Below are 24,502 nucleotides of genomic sequence, written 5' to 3'. Positions count from 1 at the left end.
CTTCTTAGATAACGGCCCCCACTGAACCCAGTGAGATCCAAACATAACAGCAGGAAGGTTACTAAGAAGCATCAAGGATGCTAGACAGCCACTCTTCCCAGATACCTGCAAATTCTGTCTTCAGTCCTTCCATTTGCTGGATCCAGGGCTCTAATGTTAAACTGTAGATCTGCCACCTAAAGAAAGGCCGGGAAACATTATTAATATTATTTCCACTAATTTTTTAAATTTATCTATATAATATGTGGGGAGAGTTGCCTGCATATGTGTCTGTGAACTACATATATATGTGCTCTGTGTTGTCAGAGGCCAGAAGAGAACATTGGATCCCCTGGGACTTAAATTATACACAGTTATGACTCACTTATGTGGGTGCTGGTCATTAAACCCAGATCCTGTGCAAGAGCAAACAGTAATTTTAATCACTGAGCCATCTCTCCAGCCTCTCAGCTGATACTTTATTAAACAATTTATGCAAGGCAATATCAAAAACTCATTTCAGCTAGAAAATGCCTTATAAGCCAAAGTACTATCATGTTCATTTACATCCTAGGAAAAGCAAGAAGATAAAGCACCTGACCCAAGTCACACAGCCAATGGCCAACAGTGCCAGGCCTACAGCTCTGCTCTTCTGGGTCTGGATCCTTCACCCTGATTCCCTACCTTATGGCTTCCAAACTTGGGCTTCAAACACACCTAAGTCTCGTTTCTCTTTCAAATATTCTTCTTAATCATGCAGAACTTTTCTCCCTCTGGATTTTATATAATTCACCACTGTTTATGCCTTTAGTTTGGTGGAAAAACTGATGATCTCAGGAACATCTTCTGTCAAGAATTCGATCCTCAGGTACTTAGCAGTGACATGAGCCTTTACTATCTCCAGGCTGTGGGGTAAGAAGGAAACAACTGTTTACACTTATAGTCAAATAGTCACATAGGGAATATCAGATACTATGGTGATATTTTATTTGTGCTGAAATGTGATTTTATTTGTATGTTAATAAAAAAAGTTGCCTGGGGATCAGAGCTAAAAGCGAGCCATTTAGCAGAAGTCCAGTGGTGGTGGCACATGCCCTTAATCTGATCACATGGCAGGCAGAGTCTCTGTGTGTTCAAGGACACAGCCAAGAGGTGACACAAACTTTTAATCCTAGTACCAACCATAGAGACCTGGGGGTCTATATAGACAGACAGTGATGAGGAAATCATGTGGTTGGGTTTAGAGCCAATGAGAAGGCAGAATAGAAAGCAATAAAAAGACAGTCACACAGGAAGGTCTCTCTCTCTCTCTCTCTCTCTCTCGCTCTCTCTCTCTCTCTCTCGCTCTCTCTCGCTCTCTCTCTCTCTCGCTCTCTCGCTCTCTCTTTCTCTCTGGAAGGACAGCAGCAAGTGGTAAGCTAAAGGCTATTTGCTAGTGCTCTGATCTCTTGGGCTCTGTATTTGGCTCTGTGTTTCTTATTTAATAATACCATTTAGAAATTCATCTACAAGACACTACCCTGGACTTGAAGGGATTCCCTCTAAAAGAAGAGGCCCTGCAGAATTTCTTCCGCAAGTACAAACTCTTCAGAAAGGCATATGCAACTGTCACTATATATTTTCCACAGCTGTGTGCCAGCAGTCCCTCTGGGTGACTGTTGCTTTGTTTTGCGAGTAGTTTATGAAGTGAATTGAAGTCTGGATCATTGACTTCCAGGCTTATCTGCCTCCTGCCAACTGTGCAGAGAGAGATAGGCTCTCACACTTGCTATGCAGTGCTTTAGAAGGCCAAACGATATTGAGTAAAAAGTTCAGGAGATCTCCCACGCTCAAGTTCAGCAGTCTACACGGGAAACTTTATGATACCACAGTATGGAATCTGTTGCCTGTGAAGTTTGCCAGTGAGGACTTGAAAGTATACTTTCCTTCCACTAGGAAAGATAAAAATCAGGTATGACTGAGATAGAGAGAATAAGAGAGGGGTGGGGGGATCCCTAGAAAGGAACACAAACACTGAACACTTACAAAGCAGAGGAGCTCAACATCATAGACACCTAGTATTTTCCAAAATATATTAAAATAAAAACGAAATATAAGATCATTGTTAGTACAAAAAGCATTCATTTATAATTAATATCTTACAGATTATACCTTAAGAGTTTAATGAATCCAATGAGGCAATAATAAAAAGATTTTGTTGCTGATATTTATAAGTACCTAGTGAGTGCCCAGCACTAATGTGTGCTTACTTGTGTTAATAGCACCATGGACTGAGTGTGATGATCCACTTGATTTTATATCTTAGGAATAGAGACCTAAGGAAACCAGTCCCTGAACTGTGTAAATTAATGCAGTCTTTACTCTTTCCACAAAGTTTGAATGACTTGATACAGTTTTACTAGGAAATGCTAGTAACAAATTGCTCAATGTTCATTACATATTTTCTTCTCGTTGGGTAACACTGATCAAAGGCAAATCCACACCACTGAAAGATGGAGATTAGAGTTAAAAAAATACAGGAATTTCTACAGTAGGGGCAAATAATGAAAAAGGAGACCACAAATAAAACAATACTGTAGACATATTAAAAATATGTCAAAAGAATATATTCAATCGCTTTGGGAAATGACCATGAGTTTTAAATGAGATGCTGTTTTTAAAACAGGTAGCTCCACACTGAAATGTAAGAGAGACCAGGCATCCCCAAACCCTGCCTTCATGATGAAATTTTAAGTTGTATATTAGCGACTGGAGAGATAGCTCAGTGATTAAGAGCACTGACTGTTTTTCCAGAGGACCAGGGTCCAATTCCCAGCACAAACATGGTCGTTCATACCTATCTAAAACAGCACCCTCTTCTTAAATTTATACATATGTAAATTCTAGACTTCAAGGTAGTTCCATTTAAATGTTTTCTTGTTTGTTTTTTTGTGGGGGGTGGTTTTGTTTCGTTTTGATTCTTGCTTTTGTGCTTTTTTCTTTTCAGAGATTTTGGTTTTGTTTTTATTTTTGAGACAAGGTCTCACTATGTAACCCTCGCTGCCCTAGAATTCAGAGTGTAGATCCAGCTGTCCTCAAATTCACAGAGATCCATCTGTCTCTGCCTCCAAGGAGCTGAGATTAAGGGCATGAGTCACCATGCCTGGCCCATGCTAAACACAGGCCAATGGGATGTACCATTCCAATGTAATCATGTATTGGCAAGCCTCAAGACACAATCTCACAACTCTAAATTCAGACTAGAGTGAGGGGGAAAGGGGCACCTGAGGATTCAAGAATTGGAAGCAGAGGAAGGGTGGGGTCAGATCTCCCACACACTTCCATAGCCCAGAATCACCTGCACCCCAATCAAAAGGGTCAGCTCTGCTGTGCTGCCCCGACTAGGTGCAGAACCCACTCCCTCGGTGCTGCAACTGGTGAGCAGCAGGATCAGCTCCCCAACTCTTGTGACTCCAGCACCAGTTTTTCCTGCATGCAATAGGTGACTAGAACCAAGGGACAATGGGCAAGGGGTTATCTCTCCCTTGCCCACACCACTATGTGATAGACTGTGAGTCTAGCTTTCCCACTCTCACGTCTTCAGGGCCGGCTCACCCATACCCCGGCCAGCAGGGCCAGCTCCACTCAGCTGCCCTGAGAAGGTACAGAGCCCACTCTCCCGAAGGTCGCAGTTGGTGAGGGGCAGAACCAGGTCTCCCTAGTTCTGTAGCCAGGCCGACGCTGTGCAGCCTTATTCTCAGTGTTTTCGGTGGTAACAGGGGCCGTGGACATCAACACAGACCACGACTGGGGCAGGATCACAGACCTACACATGGCCCCTGGAAGCAGCCCAGGCCCAGACAATGCCATGGCCCCAGGTGGCAGCACATGGCACTGGGAGCTGACTCCAGCCCACAGGCAGTGGCTGGGAGCTGCATCTTTGTGTGCCTCTGGGCACCAGCCCATCTGAGAGACTGAAGGACTAGGAATCCACATCGGGCTGATTGTCCAGAACTTTTCTTAGCTTTCTCAGGCTCTGTGTTTGGATATTTGAGCCACATTGGATGCCATACATAGTCGGATTTTTCTTTGGGCTACCAGCTCACAAATAATGACACAGAGACTTATTATTAATTATGAAATCTTGGCCTTAGCTTAGGCTTTTCCCCAACTAGCTCTTATAATTTAATTAACCCATATTTTTTAATCTATGTTCTATCACATGGTGTTACCTCTCTTCCATTTTGTACCTCCTATTTCCTTTCCTTGACTCCTGACATCTCTTGCACTCCTAGATTCCTCATTGTTGTCCTTTTTCTCTGTCCAGAAGCCCCACCTCTCTCTCCTGCTGAGCTATTGGCCATTCAGCTTTTTATTACACCAGTCACAGCAATACATCTTCACACAGTGTACAAATATTCCATAACAGACTCAAGCTATGGTAGGACCACAGACCCAGAAATGGTCCTTGGCAACATGGTCATTGTGGTTGTAGTTGACATCTCAAATTGCCCAGATCTGCGTAGAGTGGGAGAGAGAGAGAGAGAGAGAGATGACCTACCCCCTCCCCTGCCACTTGCCACCTGTGGCAGGTGGGAGAGCTGGCCCTGAGGTCATGAGAGTGGGGGAACTGATATATATCCTCCCCGCGCCCCCCCCCCCCCACCGCGCACACTCAGGAGAGCAGGCTCTGCACCTGGCCTAGGCAGCACAATAGAGCCAATCCTGTTTCCAGGGGTGCAGATGAGCTGGCCAGGGAGGCATAGGGCAGGAAGACTGACCCTCCTCCACATGCGCACCACTAAGTCTGCCATGTGGTGGCATGGGTGAGGGGAAAAAATGCCTTCCCTCCCCTCCCTGCTTGCCATCTGGGGTAGGTGAGAGAGCTTTTGTTTGGATTTTTGGTTTTTGTTTTATACTTTTAAATTTTGTTTTGTGGGGAGGTTACAAGGGCAGAGGGTGGAAGCAGGGGACAGGCAGATGAGTGGGATTGGGATGCATTATGTGAAATCCACAAATGATCAATAAAAAGTAAAAAAAAGAATTGGAAGTGTCAGTGTCCCATGGAAGTTATTCCTTGGTTTGTCCACAGCAGCAGACATCATCTGAGAATTGTCTCAAAATTAAAGAAGTTAGGATACACTGAACCCACAGATTTTTATTTTAAATGTATAAAATACAACTTAAAGGTCATTTGGTGATCTGCATGATTTATGGTCGCACACTTGGACTAGACACAGAGGCAGGCACAGGCTCAAGGGTAGAGGCCTGTTTGTCAGGGCTTTGGGAGTCTTAGCTGAGGGCCATTGTTTGCCTGTATAGAGTATTCATTTATTCAACTGAAACTTTTCCAAACCAATCTAGTCTGATTTCCAGGGGAGAATCATTATAGTGCAGGCTCTATGCAACTTTCTATTTCATTTCTTCTTATATTTGTTGTATATTAATAATAGAACAGTAATATCAGAGTTCAGGAAGGTTTTGAAAAGGACAAGTGCAAGCCTTCTACGCAGAGCTCTAGCTGCAACCAGAGGGGAAAGAATTGGCCAGGACAAATCTCTTTTAGAACTCCAGGGACCAGGCAATCCTAGGCAAACACTACATGAAAAGTTTTATAGAAATAGGTGGCCATTGTTCAAAAGGCTGTAGCAGTGAGGGAAACACACCCTGGTTTATGATCTGGAGTTACATTCTTCCTTCGTCCTATAGCTGACTGCTGGTTTTGCTTCTCATTATCCAAATTCACCATTTCTTTTTTCTGGTCTTTAATAAGATTCCATTCTGTTTCTGGCAAATCATTTGTGCTAATAATTTCCTGCTCAGGATTTCTCTGTGGCCTTGTGTGAACGATGGTGTGTTGCTTCGCTAAAAGTCTATTTGCTAGATGGTAATTTTGGTTCAAGAAGAATTAGCATTTTGTAAAGCAGATGGTGGGTAATAATTCATCACACCTTGGAAGTTTCAGTGCTGCTGTTGTTGCTGGAATGAAAACCAGGTGCATTGGACAGCTGTTCCGGTGCTATTTGCCATTGTTTGAGGTGATATAAAACTTTTCTCTCTTGTCTGCTTAAATTTATTTTTTTTCCATTTTTTTTAACCAAATTTGCAGTTTCCCCAAAGACTCAATGACTGTAGGACAGCATGTTCTTATAGGGTAAGTTTATACATACAGGCATACATATATACATTCGTATGCACATACCTGTATGGATACATATTCCTTGTACCACAGAAATTATTGAATAATTTATGATAACTTTTTCACTTATGTGCTTTGCTAGATCAAATTCACACCTTAAAGATATATTTCCAAAGTAGACATTTTGACTCATCAAGTAAGAATAAGACTAGAAAAGACTAGAAATTTTGTTTGCAAATGAAAAAAAAAAAATAAAGTAAAGTAAAGCCAGGCAGACTGGTGCAGGGTGCATGGATGACTCCAGTCCCAGCATGTGGAAGGTAGAAATAGGAATATCGGAAATTCAAGGCTAACCTGGACTATATAGTGGGTTTGCAACCAGCCTGGGCTCTGTGAAACCTTGCCATGAAGACACAAACAAACACGATTCCCAGCATGGAAAGCTGTTGGCAAAGTCAATTCTTCAAAGCAGTTATGCTGTTTTGCTTTATGCATGTTCGGATATGCAGAAATCTGGTCTTAAAGGTTCTATTTTTTTTACCTTCTTCAGGTAGCCTGCATGGCACACCATATGGGAAAGAGGTGAACTAAGGGTTCTAGTCTAAGAAATATGTACCCCAAAAAAGCAAATCCAGAAGGCAGGTATCCTCCAGAATGATGCCTTGACAGTGAGAGAGAGCACAGGAGCCAGCATGACAAGATGAGGAGCTAAGAAGGTGCATTTCACAGCTCAGTTTCACTCTGTCCGTGGAAAACTCTTATGATTCTAGAATTCGAATGTGAAGATTAAGTCATAGCTCTGCAGAGAACACACTCTCTCTCTCTCTCTAAGAATGCAAACCACTCACCCGCTCTTTAGTATAAACAAAGAGTTTTGAGGTATGGAAAAGAGCATCTACAGCAAAAAGCCAAGCTCCGCTCCTGTCTCTGAAGAGCTTCCTGGGGGCGCGTTACACAATGTCTCCCAGTGGAATCGGGCTCCAGTTGACTACACTGCTGAACTGGTCAATATTTGGCCCTGTGTTTGCTTTCATATCTCAGATCCCGCCTCTGTTGTCAGGGCTTTGTGGGAACATCCCCAAGGAGCCACATGGACAAGTCCTTATCCTAGTGTTTGCTTCTTCAGGAACCCAGCCTAAGACCAATGTGTTGAATGCTCATGAGTTTCTCAGAAGTATAAGAACACCGGTTTCCAAGTTTTCCTTGATGGGAGGCAATTAGGAAGGCAAAGCAGTTTCAAACTCAGTCTAAGGGCTGAATGAACTCTAGACTTCCAGAAGGGGACATTTGGGGAAGAGGGAGTTCAACCCCATGTGCATTAAGCATTATTTTCTTAGGGCAATGGAAAGTAGCCACAACCTTTCTTGTACAAATGAACAGAACTCTATTTCCCCACCATTCTGGAAGCTAATAACTGGATCCAGATGCTATCAGAGTATCTCCTCTAAAGGCTCTAAGGAAGGGAATTTCCTTGCCTCTTCTTATCTTTAGAAGTTTGTCTGCAATCCTTGGCATTCCTTGGCTTATGGGTCCTGCATCTTCACATACTCTTTGTTCATCTCTGTGTCTTTCCATGATCTCTTATTAGGACATTATTACTAGATTCAGAGCCACCCCTCTACCAAGTATGACCTCATCTTAACTTCATTATGTCTTCAATGCAATCAAGACTATTTCCAAATAAAATCACTTTCATAGGGTCCAGGAGAGAGGAGTTGAGCATTTGTGGGGGACACAGCTCCACCCGTAACTTGCTACACAAGCTGACCTTACAGACAAACAAGACAGTAGCTCTCTTTCTCTCTCTCACTGCTCATTCATGAACCCCAACTACAAGGAACACAACAACCAGGACAGTAACTACCACAGAGATCCTGAGAGTGAGGATGAGAATTTTTAAATAGATTCCTGTGAAGAATGCATTGTGACTGCCTTGGAACCCTATTGTCCTCTTTTATGGGAGCAGCGGGGGTGATAGAAAAAAGCCTTCTTTAGACACAATGAGAGCACAAAACTGTAGCTGAATCTGAATTTGTATCATTATACAAATTATCTGGAATAAGAATATAAAAATAGCTTACATTTGTATCAATATACAATAATCTATAACAGTGCAGTTTATCTAAGGCTGATATTTTACTGAATTAGTTTACTAGTATATACAATAATCTACCTTAATATCCTCTACCTATCCATTCCCCTTTTTTTCTTTTCTTAAGGGAAGTACAGAGTCCAATGTTTTCTTCCACCTCCAACCCTATAACCATTATCCATAACCCTCAGAAACATGAAACCTTTGGGAAAAGGGGGCATCATTTTCTTAGAATTTGATATGAAACTTTAGACTCACAAATAGAGAATAAATAGAATATTTTCTTTAATTTTGTCAATTACAAATAGACTAGATATTGTAACTATAATTCTTGTTTGGTAACTGTTCTATTATATGTAATTTTACTATGTTAAAGTTAAAACCTTACTTTTTGATTAGACAGAAAAGGGGAAGTGCTGTGGAATGTCGTTCTGTATGTTGTGAATGTGTGTTGCTCTGATTGGTTAATAAATAAAATGCTTATTAGCCAGTAGCCAGGTAAAAAGTATAGGTGGGATAAGCAGACAAGGAGAGTTCTAGAAAGAGGAAGGTGGAGTCAGGATTCTCCAGCCAGACACAGAGGAAGCAAGATGACAAGGCAGAACTGAGAAAAGGTACCAAGCCATGTGGCTAAACATAGATAAGAATTATGCATTAATTTAAGTGTAAGAGCTAGTCAGTAATAAGTCTGAGCTAATGGCCGAGCAGTTTTAATTAATATAAGCCTGTGTATGTTTATTTGGGTCTGAGTGGCTGTGGACCAGGTGGGACACAGGAAAACTTCCAGCTGTGCAAAGCGGCTTTGCATCTAGACACACAGTCCCTGCCAGTAGAAGAATCCTACTCTTTTAGCACTAAGAAATATAACCAGCCAGGAAGAAAATAACTACCTGGCATTTTCACTCTTGGTCTATTGAATCTCAGAGTAGCCCTGCTAAATGGAATCCCTGTCTTATCTCTACAAGCACACATGGCTTCCAAGTAAGGTATTCCCCAGGTCTGGAGCTTCAACTATACACATTTTTAAAAGAAAATATCTCTAGGTTCTTGAGTTATTCCCAAGTATAACATTGTCCTTGAGCACATTTCCACCTTCTTGGTTGCACTGTCTCTTTGGTTGCTGATCAGGAGGCAAGGGGAAAGAAAAGGAAAGGCTATTGAGCAACCATGAGAGCAAAATGTCCGTCACTAATTATCTGAGAGCTCAAAGATTCAGCATCCTGATTAGCACAGGCCTGGCAGAAGCACAGAGTGAGACAGGGCATTTATTCCTCAATTAGAGAGCAGAGGACTGCTGCCTCCCAGATGTATAAGGAGAAGCATTTCAACTTCAGTGCTCCTCAAACACAAGCCTGATTTAAAAGACAAAACAGGGCCCACTTGGGGTCTAAGAACAGCACCAAAATGCTCTGAGGGCAAGGTACTCCTGACTTTTTTCAGCTTTTATGTCTTAACCCAATTAGTAAGTGCTTGCTGAGCTAAAAACAAAAAGGAATACACAAGATTGCACATGCAGAACTGTCTCAACCCTCTTAAAAATATACACGAGGAAGGAAAGGATGCACACTTGTGGTGATATTTTATTTGTGCTGAAATGTGGTGATATTTTATTTGTGCTTTAATAAATAAAATTTGCCTGGAGATCAGAGGAAATAGCAAGCCATTATAAGTAAAAAAAGAAGTCAGGCAACAGTAGCACACGCCTTTAATCCTATCACTTGGCAGGCAGGAATCTGTCTGGATCTCTGTGAGTTCAAGGACACACTGGAAACAGAGCCAGGTGTGGTGGCACACAACTTAAATTCCAACACTAGTTAACCATGGAGTTCTGGAGGTCTGTACAGACAGACAGAAAGTAACAGAACTGGGCAGGAAGAGGAAGTGATATAGCTGGACAGAGAGAGCAAATCAGATAGCAGAACAGCAAGGCATATAGGTGTGGGTAGACAGGTAGTATCTCGCATTTGGAAGCTGCAGAATTGATGAGGTAAGGTTAGCTGTGGCTTTCCCTAATTCCATGATCTCTCAGATTTTCATCCCTATATCTAGCTCGGTGTTTTTTATTTAATAAGACCGTTTAGCAATTCATCTACACACACTAAGTTACAAAGGTAGCAATTTTTCAGAATTGTAAATGCACTATTATTTTATCTACTTTTGTGTTTTTCAAGTTTTCTACAATGAGCATAGATTGGCAGTAATGCCTCATTAATAGCTTACTAAGTGTTGCATACTTAGGATGAACACAATATAATGGGAAGCAAAACAGTACAAAGTATCAATTAATTCCGAAAAGGAAAAATAATTTATATGGAAGGCGCTATCTCCATTAGTTGATTTACTTGATTGCTTATTTGATATCTACTAGTCAGAAGTCAGACCCAAGTCTGCATCATTACATTATCTTTCCCATGAATTAATTTTATAATCAGAGAAGAAGCCGCACTAATGTTAGCATGTGAGATATAGTAAGAACAGTAGAAGCAACTGATAAATAACAAATAACACATAAAATTAATCAAGATATTCAGAGAGAATAAAAGTCTATAAAACATTTTATCTTGGATTTTCTCAGCACAAGCTGTCCAAGATCTTTTCAGTATAAAAATGCAGTTCACCTGCCTCATTCTGTATCTTGATACAGAGTGCCTGGAGGGTGGGCAGGCTCTGGGGTTCATGGAGATAGGGCCACCCCGGGAATCTGAGACAGAGTCTACATCCACCCTGAGGGCCTTGGTCCTTTTGAGAACCCATGTTTTCATTTGCTCATTCTTCTGTCCATTAATTCAACAAATACTTCACTTGTACCTAATATATCAGGCATTATGTTAGGCCGGGCAGGTAAGTATAATAAACAGAACAGGCACAGTTTCAGTCCTCACAGAGCTCATTGTCTCCCCTGTGACTGAGGACTTCAGGAGGCTGTTGAAGAAACTTCATGGCACAGGGTAAGCCACCTGACATTGCACTTACCACACAGACAGTGCTTACTACCTTTAACCATTGGTATAAAATGGAGTTTATCTTATCTTAATTGAACAGGTGTGAATGCTAACCTCTATAACCTTTAATGATTCATTGACTACAGTCTGGAAAATACACTGATATTTTTAAACTTATTTAATTAATTGCAATTTACAACCCTTCTTCTTTCCCTTTCTTCCCTCCAAACCCTCCTATCAACTCCCCAGCCAGTCTCCTTCAAATTCATGGTGTCTTCTCATTACCATTGCATGCATATACTATTTGTATATACAAATACACTCCTAAATATAGCACATGGAGTCCACGTAATGGTATTCATATGTATGTTTTCAGGGATAACCATTTGCACTGGACAACCAATTGATATGTTCTTCCTTGTGGAGGAGCACCTCTCCCACTCCCAGTTTTCCTCAGTTGCTTTTAGTTCTTTGTGTAGGGTTGAGGCTTCATGGGCTTTTCTCCAGCTATTCTGGTATGTTCATTGATGTCCTCCTTGTTCAGCTCACATTTGGGCAATTGTGTTGATGAGACTTCATGTTCATAGCTTCTGATGTTACTAGAAGACCCAATCTCACCAGGAAAATACCCTGATTCTTAAAAGAATCTTCAGATTCAGGATATGAGGAGACAAGATGAGTTTTAGATAGAGTCCTTCAGATTGGGATAACCCAGTTACATTTCAGCTATTTGTATGTTAGCTGTCAAAATTCAAATTTGTATATGATGCCTCCATATAAAAAATGATAACTCCCTAGACAAGTCAGAATAATATTTATCTAGGCAGATTCTTGTGACTTACAATGTTGAATGAATCTCGTGAATTTAGAAGTGAAGGAAAAAGCATAGAGAGAGTTGTCTTTAGCAAGTTCCTCCTGTTAAAGTCCTGCAGATACATGTCTTGACTTCTATGTAAAACAAATTTCTTGTCCAGCCAGTAATTTGACCACACTCACTTCATGCAACAGGGACTTCTGTTGCTTTCTGATGCAGCTCATTTCTGTCTTTTCAAAGCAAACACACTTCAGAGCTCTTCATATTATATTGAGCTGAAATCTGCCCTCTCTGGTAATCACTGCTGGCTCCAGTTTCATGCTTTGGTTAAATTAGTTAATCTATTTCTCTTCTGCATAAGAGCTCTTCAAATATTCAGGCTCCTTTATTTCTCCTTCTTTTCCTATTCACCAAGTTTTCTTTCTGTAAACAAAATAATCTTGTTTTTCCACTGTTGTCTGAATTACACTGTTATGAATCCTCAGGCTCTTTCTACTCAGTTCCGATAACCAAAGGCTCATTTATTTGTATCATTTGTGAAAGATCCAAAAACAATAGTACAGGTGTGGTCTAAAGGAGTTCATAGATGAATCTCATTATCACTATTTTTGTCCTAGACATTATGCCTTCATTTGTATAGATCATTAGCAGATTTGCTATTTTATCCCTACTCCTTCATGCTGCTGACTCACATAGTATTTTCTATAATAACAATGAGGTAGCTAGATCTGTTAAAAGTGTGCTACGATGAAGTTACACGTTCAACATGCTGTTCCTGCTCCTTATTTCTATGACTTGTTCCACATTAAACTGTGCCTCTTAGACTGGAAAGGCTGATCTTTACTGATTTATGTTAATAGGTTCTTCTCGTTCACAATTCCTTTCCATCCCAAGTCACTGAGCAAAACACTAGCCAAACAGAAAAGACAATAGAATTATATGTTCTTCACTGATCCTGTAAAGTTGTTTCTGGGTTGACATCAGTCCACAAACTGACAACCAGTAAGCAGGATCAATGGGACTAACCAAGCATTCGATTCTGTGCCCCTGTGATTTCAGAAGGCATATGTAAGCTTTGATGGCACACACAAATCCCTGTCTATTGGATTTCCCACTTCCCTAGTTTGGGAGCCTGCTGCTTTAGACTGTCTTCTTTCATAGGACAAGTGATGTCTCTAGTCTCTTTACTCTCTTCCTTTCCCAAAAAGAACTGCTCTACATACATACAGCTGCTGACATCTGTGACTTTTGTGTTCCACAAACAAGGCCAGCATCATGCATCGTGCAACCTGTGTGCAGGGCCCAGGCTCATATGGGCATCACCCTAAGGCTGCCGCCTCTACCATGAAACCTATAATATTCATCCTTCTGTAATTTTTAATTGATATAAGTGTAATCAGGCATTAAGCAGTAAATAAAAAATACTGTATCAAGTCAAAATGGAGAAGAAAAAGAAAGAAGAAAAATAACTTCATATTTAGGTTCCTTCTGTTTGAACAAAGGGCTCCGTATTTTCATTCTGCATTGACTCCACAAATAACACAGCTGGCCCAGAATTGGTGCCACATGCTAAGCTGAGCACTGCTGCTGCTGCTCTCTGCTACATTGATGGGTTCACAGCTCCAAGAACTGTGCTCCTGTCACTTCCACCCACCATCTTCAAATGCCACACTGCATCAGGTCATCTTTGTTCATTCTTAGTTCTAGATGGTAAAGGCAAACTTTCAAAGGGAGTTTAAAGTGGCAAGTAAAAGTTATGGAAATTATAAACTGTTTTACTATTCCCCAAAGTAACCACACCAACACCATATCAATCAAGGCCAGTATTACAACTGGCGGCATCTTCCACTACCAGCTTTGTGGATGATTTATATTATATTAAAACACTAGAGAGAAGTAAGAAGAATAGAACTGCCCAGGAGAGCATAGTGGTTGTGGGTAGGGGGTTAAGCAGAATCCAGCATGGGTGAGAGGAGGGGCTGACAAGGCTCCGCCCCTAGCTGAAGAGTTATTAATAATTATTTTTCTTTAGGGGTGTGGCCACTGGTAGGTTGCCCATGCTCTACTGGATGTCCACACCCCTGGGCATATAGGCAGCACCAATTGAACTTGGTGGGTTGTTCCTAAAAACAAAAGGATATGAATCTGGCAGGTGGATGTGAAGGGAGAATCTTGGGTAAGTTGGAGGGGGAGTTGGGACTGAGTATAATCAAAATACATTGCATGTACATGGAATTTTTAAAGGATAAATTAAAGTATTATTTAAAAACAAGAATGATCTCATGTACCATAGATAATATCACATTGTACATTTCTAAAGGTTAGAAGGATTTTAAAAGTTTTTACCTCAAAAGAGAATATGAGTGTTTGAGAAGATAACTATGTTTAATGTGACTTAAGCATCATACAGTGGTCATTGAGATGGCTCAGAGTCTAATGGCTTGACACCAAGTTTGATGACCTTAATTCTATCCTCAGGACCACATGGTGGAGAGAACTGATGTCTACAAGATGTCCTCTGACCTATACACATACACACTGTGATGATATATGCACACCCATGTACAGATACACAAAACACACAGTGAAAATATGTTTTTATTTATAAAAATATATATTTATAAAAAATATATATTTATTTAAAAAATTTAAACATCATACATCACATACATGTGTCAGAACAGTTCATGGCACCCCGTTCGCACCTATGATTTTCAGATTTTAGTGAATCAGCTAAGTATTTTTAAAATTAAATAATAAATTTAAATTAAGATATTTTTAAAAAGAATGATCTCATAGTTTCTTGGTTTCCATGGCAGTAAAGATATAAAAAGGTTTGCATTTCTTGTGAAACTCTCTTGAGGATTATCCTGAATGTCCATTCCTGTTGGCCAGGCTTTTTAAATCCCTGCAGATCTGAAGCAGATTAAAAGTTATAGGGCACAGATGAGATTTATGTGACAGCCTCATGCATCATTCTTCACACCTCAGTGACCTTAGTCACCAGAATGCTATTTTTTTGTTACGAGCATCAACACTGGAGAATTTAACAGGTTGTCTTTATTTTGCTTATTTCTCCAAAATCCTGCTCTACAAACTTTCTGGCCTTTCAGCTACAGAAATGATTTCTCAGGGATATATAAAGGTGTCAATGTTACCAGGCGGTCTGATGATACATGGCACACTTCTTGCCAGAGCAAAGGCGATGAGGAATCAAACACTGACATGAGGCCAAAAATCATTCTTCTGTGGTATAGGTTACAGATGTGCAGGCAGATGTGGCACTGCATGTATGAAACAGACGCTACACATAAAGAGAGCCAAGCCAGGCAAACTTAAGAACTGGAAGGACCTTGTTGAACTGTTCTCACATTATCTAACCTGGAACTGTAAACTGAAGACATCATGTGTATGCTTGGCTATTAAGAGAAAGAATAAAAGAGCACATTCTTTTCTCACTTGGTGGATTCTCTCTCAGTCATTACAGTCTGCAGGAAGCTTCTGTGGTCTCAATCCTAACTGTCATCACTGTGCCCAACATACTCCACACCACCACTAAGACCACCGCCTCTGCCCACTCAGCACATCCTCAACACCATCGCTGTGACCACCACCACCCACAGACACCTACCAGTACCCCAAAATAAAATGCCTTTCCTGTAGTAAAGGTTCAGCAGATGCTTGAAGAATAAATGAACAAACCTAAAATTAGAAATGCCCTCCCAAAATGTTTGCAACATGGAATCGTCTTTGTAGCTAGAGTTTTCCTGCCTGGCCCACAGTCAGGACAAATCTCTTTCACCTGCCAGTCCCACAGCCACTCAGACCCAACCAAGTAAACACAGAGACTTATATTGGTTACAAACTGTATGGCCGTGGCAGGCTTCTTGCTAACTGTTCTTACAGTTTAAATTAATTCATTTCCATAAACCTATCCCTTGCCACATGGCTCGTGGCTTACCAGGATCTTCACATGCAGCTTGTCATGGTGGCGGCTGGCAGTGTCTCTCTGACTCAGCCTTCCACTTCCCAGCTTTATTCTCCTCCTTGCCCCGCCTATACTTCCTGCCTAGCCAACGGCCAATCAGTGTTTTATTGATTAATCAGCAACACGTCTTCTTTGTGATAAATCACTGGTGCTCAGCTTCACTCTTTCCAGCTACTAAGGAACACTTAAGGAAGAACATACTGAATGACACTCGGTGACCAGAAAGAGGTAATGTGCTTAATTCCAAAAGCAATTTCCAGGCTGGGCGTACTCACAGGAAAAATATGTTTAGTGTTTTGTAGGACCGCAGGATAGGGAGCAGTAACTCAAGTCAGTGGACCTTGTCTTCCCAGACTGAGCAATCGATGCCCGGCGGGAGTCACCTATTGGAAGTCAGTGCCGAAACTGTTGTAAAGAAATCTTACTCTGCTATTACTTTTATTTACGACACAGGTAGGTTTCTACAGATGGCAATTCTATGCATGGAAATTCATATCTGACTCTAACACGGGTTGTTAAACTCCTCACAAACTATCTCTGAACAATTCCAGGGGAAATGAAGTCATTTTGTTGATTTTTAAAGCTTCTCTCTTTTTGTGTGGGGTACTTGCATGAACTTTAAAAAGAGCAGAATGAACATGAAAATGAGAAAGTGATAGCAACAAGAGACCGGAAGAAGAAAAGAACAAAATATTGAAACATATGTTCATAAACACAGCATCACGTCGGTCACTGTTACCAAAACTCCAAGGGATTTCCAGTCTGTAACTTCTAATGCGAAACTCCTTCTAAGTGGTTCTAATTCTGCTTCTAACACCAGGATGTTGATGATGTGACTTGAATCCTCTGTCACCTCTGAAGTTCAAGGTGCTAGCCAGGCACAGTGGAGCCTTTAATACCTGCACTCCAGACGCAAAGGCCGGTGGATCTCTGAGTTCAAGGCCAGTTTGGTCTACGGAGTGAGTTCGAGGACAGCCAAGGCTACACAGAGAAACCCTGTCCCGACTCCCATCCCCTGCCAAAGATTCTGATGTAATTCATCCCGAGGTAAATATTCAAGATCTTTTCACATTCTTCAATATTGTAAAATTCTATTAATGTTTGTTGTTTTGTTATATTTTATATTTCTTCCTCTTTCTCAATTAGAAGGCTAAATTCCATGCCAGGAGGGTCGGACTACAGACGCACGTCTCCTCAGGGATCTCGGAGGCATTCCTATTTAAACTTACACTGTGTGAGAGAAGCTGCTTTATTCTGCTGTCAAATTCAAGGAGACTTATGGGCACAATAACTATGTTTGGATTTTAAGGCCTTTATTAATCAAATCTCCCCAGGGTTGCATGTTGATCTCATAGTAATAATTCACTATCCTACAGCAAAGGGAAAATAAGACAAACAGACCAAGTTACATGTTGCTCGGCCATTGGTGGCACTTTCAATGTGCATGCCCCAGAGAAAGAGCAAGAATGGTTCAGGAATATCCATCCATGTACTTACCAGCCAGCATTCATCAAGGAAGAATAATCTACCCACTCCCATTCCAGCCCTCCTGCACTTCCAGAAAAAAGAGGATGTAAGAGAAAAAGGAGGAATGGTAGGTTTTTTGTTTTCATATTAAGAATTACATACACTGGGTAACCAAGCCTCCATTTTCTTTATTCACTATACTTTTGCTTTTCATATTAATATTAATTTCACTTTTTAAGTTTCACCCTGTTAGAATTCCCTTTTCCCTCATCTTCTCCCTGCCAATAAGAACTGAGAAGAGCAATGTATCCTAGAAGTCAGACGCCCAGGAAACTACACAAATGACCTGTGGATCTTGGCTGATGAAGGAAGATGTCTGTTGTGGTGAGACTGGGCAATATGACTATCTACTTCCCATTTGGGAATTGGCTTATATATTTGCTCCTTTGAAGTTAACTTTCAGAAGTATGTTAAGTAATTTGAAGCCCTTAAGTATAGATTTCGGGACATGACACTTAAAATTGTATCATTAGTACAAACAATAGTGATAAAGAAATTGTGAAAGTATCATCAGAGGAAGATATACTATTTAACAAGTTCTCCTACTGGTAACTGCTAGTTTCCATACCTATTTTTCAGTGAGATATTGGGGATGGAATTTAGAGCCTCTTGCATACTGGAAACATGTCCTACCACTGAACTAGACTTCCAGGCCACTCAGGACAATTTTTTTTTGTACTGGAAAGATATGAATTCATCCAGAATATTAATGGAATTGTGACCACCTCACTTACTTTAAAAGAAGATATATTTTTCAATCTTATTTCCCACTGTGAACTAAGAATCCCTTGAAGATCTCCCATGGAATTAATCCAGCACAAACCTAGTGGAATGCTGAATACCAGCTCTCCAAATGAAAATCCCTCATTTGCAATATTTACCCATTTCTATGCTGTAAGTGCTCCTACTGTGGTTAATTTCAAGCTACCAATGGTGTGACAGCTAGCTTGCAAAACACCTAATAATTTAGCAGTTGGCTGTAAGCCAGTGTGCGCTCCCACAAGTGGACTGCAGCGTTTCAGCTTCATGGGATTAAGCAGCCCAAGGTTTCGTTTCAGAAAGTAAACATCTTCATTTAAGAAACTTTTGGTCTAGTCACAGAATCCAAATCTCATTCGTCTTCGGTGCCCCATACGCTGACTCCGTCAAAATGCTACCAAAACAGCCTCTCAAAAAGGCAAAGTTGAGCGTTCTGCTCCCGACAGTAAGGGGAGTAATGGCCTTGAAAGAGCTGTAGCAGTATCTCAGATAGAGGACAGTAAAGGCACGTCATTCAGGAGACTCGGAGAGAATCCGGTCTCAGCAAGTTTTCATTTTATTTATTGTTTAAAAAGTTCATACATGTATACAATATATTTAAATCTTAGCCACCCACCACCACCTCCCCTCAACTCCCAGGACACACCAACATGTTTCCCTCCCAGCTTCACAGTCCAGTTTTATTAAGATTGTTATTGTTGTTGTTGTTGTTGTTGTTAGTATTATTATTAATAACCCCTGAGTCTACTTGGTGCTGGGCATGTGAGAATAAGGGCAGGTCTATCTATTTACTAGAGCAAGAGCAACCTAACCAGGGCCACATCCCCGAAGAAATGTAACTTTTCCCCCTTTGACGCCATCAACTACCAATGGCTGCTCAGCTAGGGATTGGCTGGGCCTCTAGAGCCCATCCTCCATCCCTACTGGTGGGGTGATATTGTGCACCCTAATAAACTTATCTGGGGTCAGAGAACAGAACAGCCACTAGATACAGAGGCTAGAAAATGGTGGCACACACACACCTTTAATCCTAGCTTTCTGAAGGCAGAGATCTATCTGGATCTCTATGAGTTCAAAGCCACACTGGAAATAGCCAGTCATGGTGACTCACGCCTTGAATCCCAGGAAGTGATGGCAGAAAGCAGAAAGGTATATAAGGCATGAGGACCAGGAACTAGAGCCTGATTAAGCTTTTAGGCTATTAGCAGCAGTTCAGCTGAGATTCATTCTGGATGAGGACTCAGAGACTTCCAGTCTGAGGAAACAGGATCAGCTGAGGAATTGGCAAGGTGAGGTAGCTGTGGCCTGTTCTGTTTCTCTGACGTTTCAGCGTTCACCCCAATACCTGATTCCAGGTTTGTTTTTATTAATAAGACCTTCTAACATACTGGAATTTTTACTGTCTTCACTGGTTTGATCTTGTGCAAGCCACAGCTGTCTTAAGCTGATGTGTGCATCAGCCATGTCATGGCCAGAAGACAGCATTTCACAACACTCTTCCCAATCTTCTCACTCTTACAGTGGTCTGACCTTCTATGATAATCCCTGAACCTTGGAAGAGGCTAATTGATATAGATGATATGTCTATGACTGAGCGTTGACAGTTACTCATCCTCAGCATCTTCATCCAAGCAGCGTGGTGTTAGAAGTATAGTGGTGAACACAGCTACCTTCCAAGTTTTGTTGCTGATGTATGATAAACAGGAACTGAAGACAGACCAAACTTTTTATATTACTTCTTTTATTTTGAGATTATAATAATGTCATTACCTTCTTCCCTTTCCTCCCTCAGGACTGTCCTATATACCCCTTCTTGCTCTCTTTCAAATTCATGGCCTCTTTTTTTACTGTTATTGTTATTATTACTTTATTTATTATTTACTATTATTATTGTATAGGCATTACATAAGTATTCCTAAATACATTATTGAGGGGTAGAAGATAAATCAGAAGAGAGAGGAAGGTAAAAACAATAAAGGTGTCTGGAAAAGTCATAAGGAATCATATCAATGACAAACCTGAAAAAAATACCCTATAATACACTTAAGTCTATGTATAAATACACATATGTAGTTTAAATTAAATGTTCCATCAGAGCTGACAATGCTCCCTGCAAGAGGTGAAGACCATATAGCAAAAACCTTGACACCAGAAGCCATTCTCTAAGTTGTTGGTCAGGACTGTCCAAGAGACACCCAAACGTTATAGACTACTGCCTTGTCATTGGTTGTCATCCAGCGGTGGAAGGTAAATCTTTATGGCTGAAGACACTAAGCCAAGGTTTTTACATGATAGTTTAGGATAAGTAAATGCAACAAAGCAATGGTTTCAAGATAAATCTTGAAAAATACATACTTATTTGATGCTATTATCCTGAAGGGGGATATTTATCCTGATGAAAGTCAATTGAGCGGTCTAGTTTTCAGATCAATGGGTTGAGGGAAAGTTCATAAAACTATGAAGTTGCTTATAACTTTATCTCCCTGAAAAAGTTTCCTGGAATATTGCAAACCATGTCAACAAAGTCAGCTAAATAAGATTACTTTAATGAATATATCAAAGTAATAAAGTGTTTTGTAGTATGCCTAGTTTGGGTTTCTATATCAAACTTCATTAATCTGGGCCCTTGCCTTCCTTGTTACAACTGGCAATTTTCATTCACTAAGAAGGGGGCCTGCCATTTGTCACTCTCCATGAGTCTCCAAGGTATTCAAAGCTAGGAACAATTGCTGATTCCTACTGAGGCCCAAGGAGTATTCTGGTGATCCAAATTAGAGAACCAATCGTGATATAATCGTGTTAATACAAGGATGGAATCACATGCTAGATCCATGGAAATATTACAAAGTATCTGCCCCTGCCCTTCCCCGCCTTCATGATGTGTATGCCATTCTTAACATAGTCTCAGTAGAGTCCAGTTTTCATGCTGTCCTAAAACATTTAATGTGAATGGTCACTTCAATCACTAGTTCAGTTTATGAATCATTCATTCATCAAATAGCAGACAGTACCAATTAACTTTCAAGCTGTAATAAGCATGCTGGTATCAAGATGGACACAATATTACCAGCCTTTACATAGGAGTCATGTGCATTTATGTTAATATAAAAAAACTGAATTATCCACTAGAGCCAAAGATGTATTACCAGGTATGTTGATAATGAAGAAGCAGTTCAAAACATTGTATTCTCTGTTATTTCAGCCCTTTCATGTACTTGTAAGGCAATGAAATGTTTATAAATTCTTTAAAAAAAAATAGAATAGAAATAAAAGGGTGTGTGTATATGTGTGTATGTATATCATTTTTAATTGGAAATGATAGGAAATGAAGATTGACAATCCAGACCATTGATGAACTTATTCTATGACAGCAAGGTTTCTGATTGAAAGAGAACAAAAAATTCAACATCTGGAAGGCTCCTGTGACATTAAACATGAAGAGAAGGAAATGTTACTAAGACAGTGCTGTGGTACTGCAGTGTCAATAGATGAAACAATACATAGTTAAGACATCAGTGTCAATCCGGGTGTCAGTGAATGTGCCATCAGGATTAGAGAAACAGATGTTCACTTGAAGAATTCAAGGTGAGTATGGCCAAGCCCTCAGATAACACCAGGGGTTCTCTATGTTGGAGGCCTACTTACATCTTCACATGAAGGGGATAAAGAGAATTTTGAGTGCACACAGGGAAGCTAATTTCCACAATAACTTCACCATGGTGGTGGTAAGGTAAGCAAACTAGAATGGTCTTGGGTTGCCTTGATTAATTACAGTTGTGTTTAAACTGGACTAGTGTAGCTAGAGATTTCTCTAGTCCTGTTGGGGCCCTCAGCCATTCAGACCCAAGTAAACACATAGAGACTTATATTACTTGTAAACTGTATGGCCATGGAAGGCTTCTTGCTATCTAGTTCTTATATCTTAAATTAACCCATTTCTGTTAATCTATAAGTTGTCATGTGGCTTGTGGCTTACTGGTACTTTACATCTTGCTTCTCATGGCAATGGTGGCTAGCAGCATCTCCTGACTCAGCCTTCCACTTCCCAGCATTTTCCTCTCTACGTATCCCACCTATACTATACTTCCTGCCTGGCTACTGGCCAATCAGCGTTTTATTTATCAATCAATCAGAGCAACACATTCACAACATACAGAAAGACATTCCTAGCACTTCCCCTTGTCTTTTTTTCAAAAAGTAAGGTTTTAACTTTAACGTAGTAAAATTACATATAACAAAACAATTATCAAGCAAGAATTATAGTTATAATATCTACTCTATTTGTATTTGACAAAATTAAAGAAGATATCCTATCTATTCGATATTTGTGAGTCTAAGGTTTTATACCTAACTTATCTTTTATCATAACTAAGGAATTATAACTATCTAGTCTTAAACTACATCAAAGACTTCAGAAGGATATAATATTACCTGAGAAATGGAAGAAGGACACAAGCAACTTTCAGGAGTCTTGCAAGAGTAGACAGAGACAGCTAGCAGCCTGGACATTCATCCAAAGTTCCTCTGTAAAGTTGGGGCATCTGTCTTCAGCCCACAGGCCTAGAGTCTCTCAGCCACTTCTCTCTGTGTCCTGTAGAATGTCTGGAAGTTTCCTCTGGGAAGCAGAAACCTGAAAAACCATTTTACCAAGCAAAGTTCAGTGGTCACCTTCCTATGGGTCCTACATGTCCAGTCGATCAAGCAATTCAGGCAAGAACAGTTTCTTGCCCAAATGGCTATTTTTGCCAAGAAGAAGATAAACTCCATATGGAGTGTCTTCGATGCCCATCCTCTTCTCTGAAGTAAATTGGTGCTGCCAGGAACAGACATGTCTCACTGTCCAGAAAGTCTAAATTTTTAAAACATTTTAAATGCCATATCTAACTGATTTTTGTTTTGCTTTGTTTTCTTGCTTCCCATCTTATTTTAGTTTCTCATGTGGTTCCTTTTTGTTTGTTTGTTTGATTAGTCTTTTAGCAAGTGATTTTCAGAGAAGGGAAAAAATAGCAAATAACAAAAACCTCATCATAGGACAAACCTTGATTTCTGCAGTGGGCTTGTCATAGCTTGACTAAATGAGGCTTATTTTCACATATGACACTCCAGGTATAGATTCAGCTGCATAATCAAGTTGTCCAATTGCATTGTAGTGAAAAGGACAGGTTTTTATTGAATGTATGCAGATGTTTCACTGCTGTATAAGGAAGAACACTTTACAGAATTATTTCTGAATTCCAAAGTGTCAATGAGAATCAGATACCATGAAAATATCCTCAACGAGTTTTTTCTAAGTTTATTAAATTCAGTGCTAGTGACAGCACTTCCTGATACAACCATTGAAATGGAATGCTAAAACTAATATCAACTATATTTCAAATTAATAGCTATTATTTAATATCTCCTATCAGTTCATTCAGTGTTGTGTGTAATAATATTTTGGTTAATGATAGACTGCATGTAAGGTGGTGATTCTATAAGATTTGACTGCCTACTGGCTTCATAGTGATCTTAGTTTGTATAAGTACATTCTGGTACTCACTCAGTGATGAAATTGCCTAATAACATATCTCTCAGAATTTACCCCCATTATTAAGTGGCACATAGCTATCATTCATTCCTATCCCATTACATCTTGAGCTATAGCATCTACTTTCTGTCTTCACCAAGTGTCCATATTTCCAGGATTGTGCTGGCTAGCCTCATGTAAACTTGACACAGCTAGTTATCTGAAACAAGGGAACCTCAATTGAGAAAATGTTTCCATAAGATCCGGCTGTAAGGCATTTTCTTTTTTTTTTTTTTTTTTTTTTTTTTTTTGGTTTTTCGAGACAAGGTTTCTCTGTGTAGCTTTGCGCCTCTCCTGGAACTCACTTGGTAGCCCAGGCTGGCCTCGAACTCACAGAGATCAGCCTGGCTCTGCCTCCCGAGTGCTGGGATTAAAGGCGTGTGCCACCACCGCCCGGCGGCATTTTCTTAATTAGTGATTGATCAGGGAGATTCCATCCCATTGTAGGTGGTACCATCTCTGGGCTGGTGGTCCTGGGAGCTATAAAAAAGCAGGCTGAGCAAACCATGAGGAGCAAGCCAGTAAGCAGCAACCTTCCCTGGCCTCAGCACCAGCTCCTTCCTCTAGGTTCAAGCCCTGCTTGAGTTCCAGTCCTGCCTTTCTTCAATGATGAACACTGACATAGACATGTAAGCCGAATAGACCCTTTCTTCCCCAACTTGATTTTGATCATGGTATTCATCATAGCAACAGTGACCCTAAGTAAGACAAGGATGA

The 24,502-nt window shown here is 40.4% G+C and overlaps 1 long non-coding RNA gene across 1 annotated transcript; it reads right to left on the bottom strand.

Annotated features, from left to right (window-relative positions):
* LOC131924310 (uncharacterized) lies at nucleotides 1–22,839 on the bottom strand. The gene is made up of 3 exons (XR_009382848.1): nucleotides 22,651–22,839; nucleotides 697–884; nucleotides 1–176 (listed from the first exon to the last, which is right to left on the bottom strand). It is a non-coding gene; the product is annotated as an uncharacterized LOC131924310 (long non-coding RNA).
* Nucleotides 22,840–24,502: the final 1,663 nt, after the last annotated feature.

This window comes from Peromyscus eremicus, chromosome 14 (assembly GCF_949786415.1).
Source record: "Peromyscus eremicus chromosome 14, PerEre_H2_v1, whole genome shotgun sequence".
NCBI classification, from domain to species: domain Eukaryota; kingdom Metazoa; phylum Chordata; class Mammalia; order Rodentia; family Cricetidae; genus Peromyscus; species Peromyscus eremicus.
Note: the sequence above shows the minus strand (reverse complement) of the source record. Positions and strands in the feature narration are given on the sequence as shown.